Here is an 11,804-nt window from a genome sequence, read left to right as displayed (position 1 = left end):
GAGACTTATTAAGAGACTGAAATTAATTTCTCTTTGTTAAGTTTATCTGTGTAGAGCAGTTATAAAATTGCTTAAAGCAGTCAAGATTTTGGTAGTTTGCCAGCTTTTTAACAGATAAGCAGTTTTGAAATAATTATTTTCCAATAGTGTCATTGAAGTTGAGAACATTTTTGTTCCTCCTACTCTTTCAGCTTTCTTTTTAATTAAATGGGGGGGGGGGGGGGCGGGCATGCAGTTTCTAGAAATCTGTAATGAACAGGCTGTGAATACCAAGCCTGCATATTGTAATATTGTACTTCTTTTTCAAGTGTTCCCATGAGACATTGTAACACTTAATACAACTTCTGTACTGTTCTGTTTTATAAGATATATTTTTAGGGCTACTTATGCTATGATGCAGCCTATTCTATAACACCATTAATAAATCTACCCAAATGTTATATGAAAATACCTATATGCATCTTTGTATTTAGCTGCCAAAAGAACAGCTCTGCTCTAAAATTATGTAAAAAATGAAATTACAGAAAATAATAAATGGACATGTTAAAACGCATTTCACTCCTAATCAAGATGGTGGTACCTAAATGAAAATTTACTGTGTAAAAGAGAAAGGAACGTAAGGAGCAGGTTTATCTCTCCTTGGGATTATCCTGAGCTTGCTGCTTAAATCAATATCTTCACTGAGTTGCGGTGTGGGGCATATGGTCTCTTGAGGCTCCGAAGAGTTCGTGGCCCTCCTCTGAAAGAAAGTTAGCCTGGGTGCTAGGAACCAGACTAGGGACAGTTTTTATAAAGTCAGAAAATAGCTATATTCTGTCTCCCTGGAGGTGAGATGAGGGGGCAGACAGGAAAAGAGGGGGAGAAGAGATGCTCCCGCAGGCGGAGAGGCATGGGTGCTTCTCGGGGTGGTTTCCCAAAGATGGACCGAGGCCATGGCTGCATGGCCTCAGGAAGTGTGGAGTTCGCTGCTGCTGTTGATTACGCAGTGATTTCTTTTTGCTCTGAGGGGGGAAAAAAAGAGTGATTAAGATATCGTGTGCCAGAATATCTGTGGTACATGTTGTCCAGGCTAGCAGGAGGTGTGATCAACCTGCAAATTACTTGTTTAGAATTATGAGAGTGTAATCACTGCAAATTAAAACGTTGCTCTAATCTACAGGCTATTATTTCCCAAGTTCAGTTACAAACTTACTGTATTTTTTACTTTTTACTCTCTCTGTGTGAACAAGAGAGAATTATTGATAAGTTAGAAAAATAACATAGGCAGGCTACTAATTTTTTAAAAATATAACCCCAAAGCTATGACTAAAAGGTCTGTATGAGAACAATAGAATTGCAGGAAGTATGTAGTATTGATTGATGAAACTGGGTGGGAAACAAAGCAAATTAAATGGATTTACTAGCTTTGTTCTCTTTTTGTCTTTTTTAGTTATGAATATGTTTGGAATACTTGCAATGCAGTAGCTTTCAGAAGCAATGACACAGTGTGTTAGATAGCAAGATATTAATAGAAAGAAAAGTAATTTAGATATTTTATTACTAATGCAAATTTACTGAAGCATCTGTTCTTTGTCTTTTTCTTTTAATTGGCAGAGACAGCAAGGAGAAGTTTCTTTACCTAATGGCTCTAGAATCGTTTTGGGGTTATTTCAAAAGAAATTCTCCAGAAGAAAGATGTCTGTGTGAATCTTTGGCCATACTACCAAAAATCCGCATTATTTTTAAAGTCAGATTTCTGTGAAGACACAGACAGGCCAAAAATATGAAATGGACCAGAGAAGAAATCAAAGCACCAGCCAACACACTGTGTTTTGTTGGCCAACGTTAAATAGGTTGGTAAATGTCTTGAGATGTTTTCCATTGCTGGATCAAAACCAGAAACACCCACGGCTCCCTAGGACTGCATGCCTATGTGTGCATCTTCTTCAGTCTCAGTGCCATCCTAGCCAAGAAATCAGATTAACCCTAGCTCCTTCAAAGAAATCCATGCAACCCAAATTAGAAAATCTCAAGCACCAAATTAGAAACTCCCTAATTAGAGCAATCCCTGATTTTTCTCTATATTCTGGTGTGTCTTTGGAATTTAATTGTCATTTCCCTCCTGCACACCTATTGTTGTTAAACTGGCACATCTCCCTTCTTTCCAGAGGAATTAGCTTTGTTAAAATGATCCTGCCAGTTCCTAATGGCTATGTGGTCAAATGACAAGTGCATCTTTCTACTGGCATTCCTCAGTGCCTCTGTTGCTCGACTCAGCAGATATTTATTACAGTGAAACAGCTGTGAAGAATAAACTGTACTCTTAATGTATTTTGTTTACAGAAATGTGGGGTTTTTTGCTCTGGTTGGGGGCATCATTAGAGTTTTAAAGCTGAACATGAAGTTATGTCCTCCCTGCTATGGCAAAGGATAAAAATGAGGAGGGAGGAAATGCAGGTGGAAGATGAGGAGGAAAAAAAGAGAGGCGCTCAGAGAACAGCCACGCGCTCTGCCTCCTGCAAGGCTGCAAAAACATGCAGAGGGTTGTCTCAGTGACAGCAAGGTTGCAGTGCCGGCCCCTGGTAGGAATGCGTTCCTCCTGAAAGGGGGCAGGGGAAGGAAGCAGCACTGGGAAGATGTGGGCCCCAGCAGGCAGTCACCGTGGGGACTTCAAAGAGTCTCTGGCCCCTATGTGCACTCCTAGTTACCTTGGCTTGGGAAGTTAGCAGGAATGCCAGGGCCACGAACTCTCCTCTTTCTGGCAGGCTACATCTTCTTGTTGATCACTTTGGTAGCCAGAGCAATAAAAACAATCAGGAGTGCAGACATAGGCAGTTAGGCTTTAGCCTGACCATAAGACTTTCTCAGCTGTAAGAATAATTTCAGAAGAGCAGACTAAGGGAAATAATTTTTGCTTAATAAGTTACAACATCTCATCGGTCACATATCACACAACACACAATTTTATGAACTGTTAAACTTTGGCTGGATATAAATGGATTGTAACTGATAACCCATAAAAATTAATAGTTATTTTGAGGTTTTTAATGGGCTAAAAGACATTGCAGTATTAAAAAGCTGAGGTTTTAAAGACTGATAAAACAACAGAATCATCAGAAGAATGTATTAGCAGACTACCTATGTATACACTTGGTTAAGCGTAACAGACCTACCATCAGAAGGTATCCAATATAACAGGAAGGAGGTAACCAAAACTAGAAAATTGAAAATTGGGACACATGAATTTGTAGGAAAGATTGGAAAAAGTATGATCTAAGAGACGCTTGAAAGCTGGTACTTTGGCAGAGTTGTGTTCCTGAATGCTGTTGATCTGTTCATTACCTTGTATTATAATGGCCAGAACCATCTTACCACAGGGTTGCATGGTCACAGCAAAGATACATAGCCTGTGCTGTTTTAAGTTGTTTTGCTGTTTAGTGAATTTGATTAGTCATATTCCATTCAAGTTAAATAAGAGTTTTATAAACCTCAAATCCATTTCATTTTCATGAGTTCTGTCATTCTCCAGCCTACAGGAGGGGCATAACCATTTCCTCATTGACACATGGGATCAAAATGGAAGTCAAACAACGTATGGCCTAATCAATACTGGTAAGTGAATATCACTGAGTAATTGATCTCTGTCCTTGTCTGCAGCTTGTTATCATAATGAGTGCTCAGCAGAGCTGAACGGGTCTAGACAGAAAATAAAGGCCTTCAGTGAAAATGAGTCTTTTCAAATGTAAATTCAGAAAACACTAGAACAGAGGGTTATTTTTTTTCCCTTTGATTAAATGCAACTTTTTTAAAATCAGCACCAGCATTTTCTTCAATTAAGAAATGCAGTAAACACTGGAATTATTTATGACATTATATAACTGTACAGCGGCTAGTTATCTCTCTCCCCTTTGTTATTTTTAAGGACCTGTTTACTGAATTCAACAGTAAAATCCCATTAATAATTAAATACTTAATTTTCTTTAGAGAGAAAAAATAAGATAAATACTCTATTTTCTTAGGTAATTCATGGTTATGAATTGAATGACCTGTTTAAAATCAATGCTAATAAATTATGTATCAGATTCTTTTTCAGCCACCCCATAAATACAAAGCTGATTTAAGAAAACAGTGAATGTACTAATGGAAATATATCCTCAGGCAGCGATAAGATTTTTGTGTGTATGTCCCAATTTATATGAAATTGCTTTCACACTACCACTGGCAATCCAAGCCTTGTATCAATCAACTCAACACACGCACTAGCAGGTGAATGCTTAAATATTGCTTTCCGCTTGCTCAGTTGCTGCTCAGGGCCCCCGTGGTAAGGGCCTGTCTGACTCTCCTTTGCCACCATGTGTGTGGTTCTGCACGCCTTTGCAGGGTTAAGACCCACATTTCACGTATGTTATTTTGGGCGACTCCTACATCGCGTATATCTCATCCAGTACTCTTTTGCTGAATCCACATCTGCACATGTGACCTGTGTAAGGAAGGTGCCTCTCCTGACTGAGACAGGGAAGTCACTACAAAGTTACTGTTGGAGGCAGTGGCTGAGTTGGGAGCAACCTATTTTATAGGGGCAGGAGGGAGGAGGAAACTGTAACGCTGTTTATGGCAAGCAGGAAAGTCAGGTTATGTTGAGGTTCTGACTGGGAAACGTCATAGTCCCTGAAGTTTGTATCACCAGCATCACCAAGGTTAAAACTCTCAGCTGATGAAAATCATCACAGATCCATTACAATTTAATGGTTCAGAATTTTGCCCTTACGTGGCCCAGGTAACTTCTGTTTATTATACTAGGCATAAAGGATGGTGGAAATCTGGTCAGGAGGTTCTTTTATCTTCTTTTTTTTTCAAAATCAAGTAATAATATATAGAGAAATGATGAAAGTAATATATTAAAAAAAAAACTGAACAGAGAATTCAGCAAATAATTTTACATACATAATTTTACATTACAGAATACATGCAACACAGATCCTGTTAACATGCCTAATTCTGTTAGTTGCATCAGCATACATCAAAACTCAAAGAAGACTATTCCTAATTGGCAGTGATGAGAGGTGTGTGGAATCTGGAAGACCATCTGTGCTATCAAAGAAATGGAGAGTCACAGGCTACAGCCATTACGGCAAAATACAACTAGTGTGTTGCAACTTTTCTCAGGGAGAGAAATACTCTTTTCTTAGATAATTTATGTTTATGGCAGAAGAGCAGTGATGTTGCCAATAAGGCAATATGTGAGTAAGGCTAGGTGAAGGTTTTTTCTTTTCTTTCAAGAGGAAATTAAAGAGAAAATACGAATTCCTTGGGAACTGAGGTGCTTAGCACCAGAGCCTGTTTTCAGCTGTGGAGGTGTATAGTTGGTTAGGTAAAATAGAGTATTGTCTCTGAAAATAATAAAGATGATTAAAGTGTGGGGTGATGTATCATAGATGAAGAGGGAGTGTCTATGTTTTGGTTGCAATTATCCTGAAGATTTGAGAAGGATTTGCTTAATAACTGTTATACCTGGTTTCAGATCTCATTTTAACACTGAGAGCTGCTAAACACTGCAGTACTCAAGGAAGGGAATAAATTGTTTAAGGTAATGAACAGATTTATAGGCTTGGAAAATGGTGAAGAAGAAAAATGCATTTAGGTTAAAAGCAAGCAATGAGTTTCTTGACAGGTACAAACATAGATCCTGAATTAGGGAGAATGAGGTTGAGAACATCGCATGAGTGCCTGCTATAAAACCAATCTTTTTGACTTGGAAACCACCTAGAAGTGACATCAGGCTTAATTATGTGAATACACTAGACTGTTTTGTGAACAACTTTAAGCACAACTTGTGAAGCACCCACTCTAGAAACAGACATGAAGCACCCCAAACTCTTGTCAGTCTATGAATTGTGAATGTACCAGGCAGTGCTGAATATGTCACTCCTGTGAGCACACAGGGCTTAGCCTACAGAGTGTATCGCTTAAAAAGAGGACTGTACAGACAAATAAAAAAGTGTGTAAAGAAAGGATACTGAAAACCAGATGGTCTGAGCCTTCACAATATGCTTGTAAAATGAAACAGAATGGGTTCACACCACTAGCAATGCTAATGATGAATTCTCTTCTCCTTCTGCCTTAATTTTGGGCTGGTAGTTTTATACTAGAAGGCATTAGGAGAAAGTAAGCATATGAAGGTGGACAGCCTTGTGCCCTTATTAGCTGCTTTGAACATAGCTGACAGCGTTTTGTAGATAATAAAAGAGCAGCTCCATGAAGGTTTGGCAGTCATTGAAAGCATTAGTCTGTGGTTGGTATTTTCTGCAGTTGCGTGGCAAATCCCTTTCAGGACTACAAACCACTTGAAAAAATTCAAAAAACAGACAAAAAGCCCTAACATTGTAAAACAGATTTCCATATTTAAAAACCATAAAAGAATCAACTTTATCCATTTTACTTTAAAGGTGACTTCCTGGGTCACTATTTCTGGTATTACGCTTCCATTCACTTCAGTGCTCTCTTTTGTTATGGACTACTATGACTATGATTAATACAGACCCAAACCTTGAGGAGTTGTGTTTGCACATCTTGTCTTGTCTTAGGGACTCGCCCGTTTATTGTATTGTCTAACACCTTTTGATGACCTGTATTTCTTTCAGTGAAAAAAAGCCCACACTCCATTAACAAACACACCAGAGACAGGAAATCACAGAGGGGAATTTTCAAAGATGCAGAGGGATGGACATCCTCACCCTTTGCATCTTTGAAAGATTACTTTTATTTTGAAAGATCACTGTTACTTTATAAAGGGTTACATCATAAGCTGCTATTGATAACAAGGTTGTCAACTGAGTGTATAAACATCTCTCCCCTTCAAGGATGCTCTTGAGGAAAGCCATTCATCCAGGGAAATTAAGCTTCAGCCTTTATCTCTTTGTGCGTGCTTTTTGCTACAATGATCTTTGTTTGACCCTCGTCTCACAGACAAACAAGGCTTTATGCACGTGTCTAGCAATTGATTCCTGCCAGTCTCTTAACCACATGGTATGTTGTACCTTCTAAAGCTCCTCTGAAGTAGTGTAGTATCATAGCATGCTGTCAGAGGGGAAAGATGAATAAGATTAATGTCACCCCTAGCGGAACCTCCTGTTTCCTTCATTAGTATAAGCATTAGGAAAATCACAGCACTCCTGGCTCTCTCGGACTCTGACACTATGAATGGTAAAGAAGCCACGGCCAATTCTTAGGCCTTGCGAGTTTGCACTACCTGGCCATCTTGGCCCCTTGTATTAGGAAATTCTTCTGTGCTGATTTCAGTTTTGGAATAGTAATTAATGACTACACTGCACCTACACACACAAAGCCAAAGCACTACTATATAAACACTAGGGAGCTACAATAGAAAGTTTTGGGAATCCTGCAAACTAGAATCACTGAGTGCATCTCTATGAGACCTATTAAAGAGCAGATGTTAAAACAGACTGTCACTTGATCTATGTTCCTATGAAGTACTTGTACATCATTAGGTGGGCTAATGCTACATTTGTTGAAGGCAAAGAAAGATAAAATTAGAAGTCACTTGAAATGACTCCTTAACCGAATTAGATGTTTTCTTCTGAGTGCGCAGCCTGTGTTTTGCCATCTTTAAGTTTCCATTTTGCTTTTTCTGGAGTGAACTTAGCATTATTTGAAATGTCTAATGTCATAAGTAAACCTCACTTGTTTCTCAAAGGGAGAAGCCTCTTTGGAACCCAGAGAAATTATGAAATGATGTGACAAAGAGGTATGACTAATAATGCTATTAAAATCTGATTTCTTTGGAGGGAAAAAGTTCAGTATGAACTGCGGAGTAAGTGCCTACATCTTAAAAGCCTGTAATGAGAAATGAAATTAGTTCCATATCATTTGGCTGTGAAAGTTTGTATGAGATTTTGTCTTCTGAAGACTGATCCCAAAAATAAAATAAAATCTCATTTAAAGTGGCAGAACTGTGTAGCGAGAAGACATATTAGTGCTAGTTTGAGAATTATTAAAAAGAATCCTGAAAGAAATGACAAATGTGATTTTAGGAAAAATTCTATTAGCACACACTGCTCAATAATGTATAAGATATGTGACTCTAGCTTAATAAAACCAGAGAGGGAAAAGTGCTGCGTGTACATTTATGTGAAATCTCCATGTTTTGAACTCTTTAAAAAAAAGGATTGAAGACAAAAATGAGAGTTAAGCAATGGTTTTACCAGTTACTGTTCAAGAAATGGCAGCAACAATGTTGCACTTAGTAAAATTACCCAAACTGTTCACTCTGCAATATGCTGTAGAAACATAATTATCTGATCTTGCTGTTCATTTATTGTTGCCTGATTTCTTGTTATTCCTTAATGAAACAGACATTCAGAAAGTTACAAAATGCAAACCAGGTTACTAACATGTTTTAACGCAATACCAATTTGTGGAAAGCAGTAAGAGTTTTGTATGCCCTGAGCAATCTGGTTGACCCTGCAGCAGACCCTGGTCCCAGCAGGAGGTGGAACAAGAGCCCTCCTGAGGCCCTGGCCTGCCCGAGCTATCCCATGGCGCTGTGAACAGTATTAGTGTGACAGAGTTATGTATAAATACTTTGGAGGGGCAAAAGATGTGGTCAGTATCCTCCCTGAGCAGGGCTGTCTGGGATGTGACTTGACTGGCAGTGACAAAGAAGAGGTAGCTGCTCGGGTGGATGGGAGGGATTTTGGTGAGCGTTGCCTGGCACTTCACAGCCCCCCAGCTGGTGGAGGAGGCTGCGTGCCTTGCAGCATTACTCGGTTCTGCTCCTGCTGGAATTCCAACACTGGGGAAAATTACTCAAGCTCCATTTTGATTTTCATGTATCTTTCACCATTAGAAGAATGAAGGTATGCACCACAATTGCTGTGTGAGAATATGACCAAAGGAAGGAAAGCAATAATCACCTCCTAGCCAGGAGTACTACAGTGCCCGTGTTTTCTCAGTGCCTTGTTTTGGTCAAGCTCTGAACAGCTTCGCAGTTTACTTGTTCTCAACTGAGAGGAGGCATCCTGCCCTAACATACTGCAGCGGGCAAATGAACTCTGTGGAGCACATTGGGCGTGAGTTACGGGGTTTGCTGTGTTTTCACAGGCGCGCCCAGGCAGGAGCGCAACTCCCCCGCGTGGCAGTAGCAGGGCTGCAGCGCTGCCCCGCGGGGCCCGCCAGGTACGGCTAGCCGCTGCGCCGGCCCCGCTCAGCAGTAACGGTCCTGCGCGCGGCGGTGACGGCACGTGGCACGGCCCCGCCCCGCCCAGCAGTAACGGTCCTGCGCGCGGCGGTGACGGCACGTGGCACGGCACGTGGCACGGCCCCGCCCAGCAGTAACGGTCCTGCGCGCGGCGGTGACGGCACGTGGCACGGCCCCGCCCCGCCCAGCAGTAACGGTCCTGTGCGCGCCGGTGACAGCACCTGGCACGGCCCCGCCCAGCAGTAACGGTCCTGCGCGCGGCGGTGACGGCACTTGGCACGCGGCGCGGCGCAGCACCGCCCAGCGTCACGTGGCGCAGGCAGATTTTAAAAAAGTGCGGCCGCCACGGGTTCGGGCGGTGTGTTGCGAGCGAGGTGGCGGTGGCGGTGGATCTGTGGGGCTGAGCTTCTCTGGGGATCCTGTGGTTGGCTCCCGCTGGGTGATGCCCGCAAGGTGCAGAGGGCACCCGTCGTCCCGCAGGGAGGAGCGGCGGGGAGGAAGCTGTTGCGCACTGGCGACAGCCCCTTGTGCTGCCCGTCGTCTCGCCGAAGGGCTGGGGGGACGGAGAGAGACCCGTGGTGAGAACGAGGTGAGTTGAGCCTGGGTGAGGGGAAAGGTGTTTGATGAAGCTGAGCCGTGGAAAAGGGGAGGAAAGGTTTTTACAAGTGTGTTTTTTAATAGTTTGATACCTGAATTAATGATTAGATGTTGGTGTTAATTGGCTTTTTAAAAAAAGTGAAAATTTCCCAAGATGTGACTGTTTTGTCTATGATGGTATCAGTCCAGTGTGGTGTATCATAACTTACAAAGAAATTTTTTGTGGATATCTGTTTTTCAAGTTGTGAATGAGTGTTTCACTTTGAGGTCCAAAAAACTTCTTTGTCTGAAACAAGTGTAACGTATGTGATAACACATTAAAATAGGTCTCTTTTTGTAATGTCTCATGTTGGATGTCATTTAAAACCCCCCAGGAAATAATTTTATCAGAAAATTTTAGTGATACTCCTGGAGTTAATAGTGCTTTTGCATGTACTAGAAAAGCATTATGGAACATTGGTATTCAAAGGCAGCAAGCATTCCATCCTTACCTTAAATTACAATCTAATACAGTCTTCAGAAGTATTCTTAAAATGGACTTGCCTAGTATCTTAATTAGTGTATTCTCTCATGCTTGTGATGAAACAAATTGTTCCTTCAGGCCAGGTGCTGCGTTTTGTCAGGTAAAATCAAACACAATGCTTGCTATGTAGGAGCAGTTCTGTAAATAATTAATTTGTCATTTCTTTAACCAACCTAAGAAAAGTAACCAGAAAAGCACCTACCAAAATTTTGAAAATAATTAATGGAGCAATTGGGTTAGATTCAAATCCTTTGTTTTTGTTTGTTAGGATCTTATCAAGCCTTTTCTGGCTTCAGTGGGACTATTCATGGAGCTTAATTATCTTCCAAGAGTGGGAAGAGTAAAAGTAAGAATGTAGTCAGAGGCAGTGGCGTTGGCCAGCCTTGCTGCATTCAGCAGTGTTTCTAGCTACCCTCTTCCTCCCCCATCCCAATTGGTGACCAGTCTAATATTTGCATTTCTTTCTTCTTCATTGTTAGTAGAAAGCTCTGCAGTTCCCAGTATGAGAACCTTTGGCTGGATACATTTTTAAAAGCAAGCAAGGAGATAAGTTAGCTCTTCTAGAATGCTGTGCACAGTGCTATTCCAGACCAACAAATACTTCCACAGGGTGGGACTTCATAAAAGTTGATCTTATGCTGGGGATGTGTTACTGTCTTTCCAAACTGATGATCAAAAAAAGGCAAATGATGTAGTATAACTTACTTTCCATTTTATCTTTCTAAAAGCCATAAGTACCATAACTTATTATCAGGCTTTTTTAAAGGGAAAGCTGGGAAGCTAATGCAGAAAAATATGATGGAAATTTGACCTTTTTATCTCTACAGAGATTTTAGGAAAAAGTAGTTGTAGTTCTACAAAGACAAATAGCTTGCACTTGCTTAAACTATAGGTTTAACTTTTTTAAGTGCTGAAGAACATTATTCTATGCAACAATTTCTTTTTTCAGGGTAATTGGATGTGTCCTTTGTAACTGATAGGTAAAGATTTTTAATCAAGCTTTTTGTCATAATTATGGTGGCATTTAAAAACATGAGACAAACTTGTTTGGGTATTATTGTTCTAGTGCTTTAGCATTGTGTTTATGTTCAAACCACCTCTTTCACTTTTCTGTCAATTGCTATGTGAATACTATGCCCTGCTATAATGCAACCTGCAGAGGAAATCTGTTTCATTCCACTGTTGCAATAGAAAAACTTAAGATTTTGAGGTGAGAACTTTAGTGGGACTTAGTTTCTTCATTAAACTGCAGGTTAGTCACGTTTCAATGCTTTGTAGGAGGTGTTACCTAGTCATTTTTTTCCTACGCTATTCCTGCTAATCCTTCTGAGAGGCTCCTGTCTCCTAATTTCAGCTGCTAGAGGGTAAGAGTAAGACTATTTTTGTGTCATTTCTCAGTACAAAGGATGAAAGCATTGCTCTAATGGAGCAGCTGCATAACAAAATAATGAGCTGTATTAACTGTCCTTTCCCATGTTTTTAGAGTAT

General features: G+C 40.6%; 1 long non-coding RNA gene across 1 annotated transcript in view; it reads left to right on the top strand.

Moving 5' to 3' along the window:
• Positions 1-1,601: 1,601 nt before the first annotated feature.
• LOC135328798 (uncharacterized) overlaps positions 1,602-11,804 on the top strand; it is a 161,743-nt gene continuing 151,540 nt past the window's right edge. The window contains exons 1-2 of the long non-coding RNA XR_010389836.1: positions 1,602-1,832; positions 3,509-3,591. This is a non-coding gene — a long non-coding RNA (uncharacterized LOC135328798). The remainder of the gene's footprint in view (positions 1,833-3,508; positions 3,592-11,804) is intronic.

This window comes from Dromaius novaehollandiae, chromosome 6, assembly GCF_036370855.1.
Source record: "Dromaius novaehollandiae isolate bDroNov1 chromosome 6, bDroNov1.hap1, whole genome shotgun sequence".
Lineage (NCBI taxonomy): Eukaryota > Metazoa > Chordata > Aves > Casuariiformes > Dromaiidae > Dromaius > Dromaius novaehollandiae.
The sequence above is the reverse complement of the archived record's forward strand: the minus strand, read 5'-3'. Positions and strand labels throughout refer to the sequence as shown.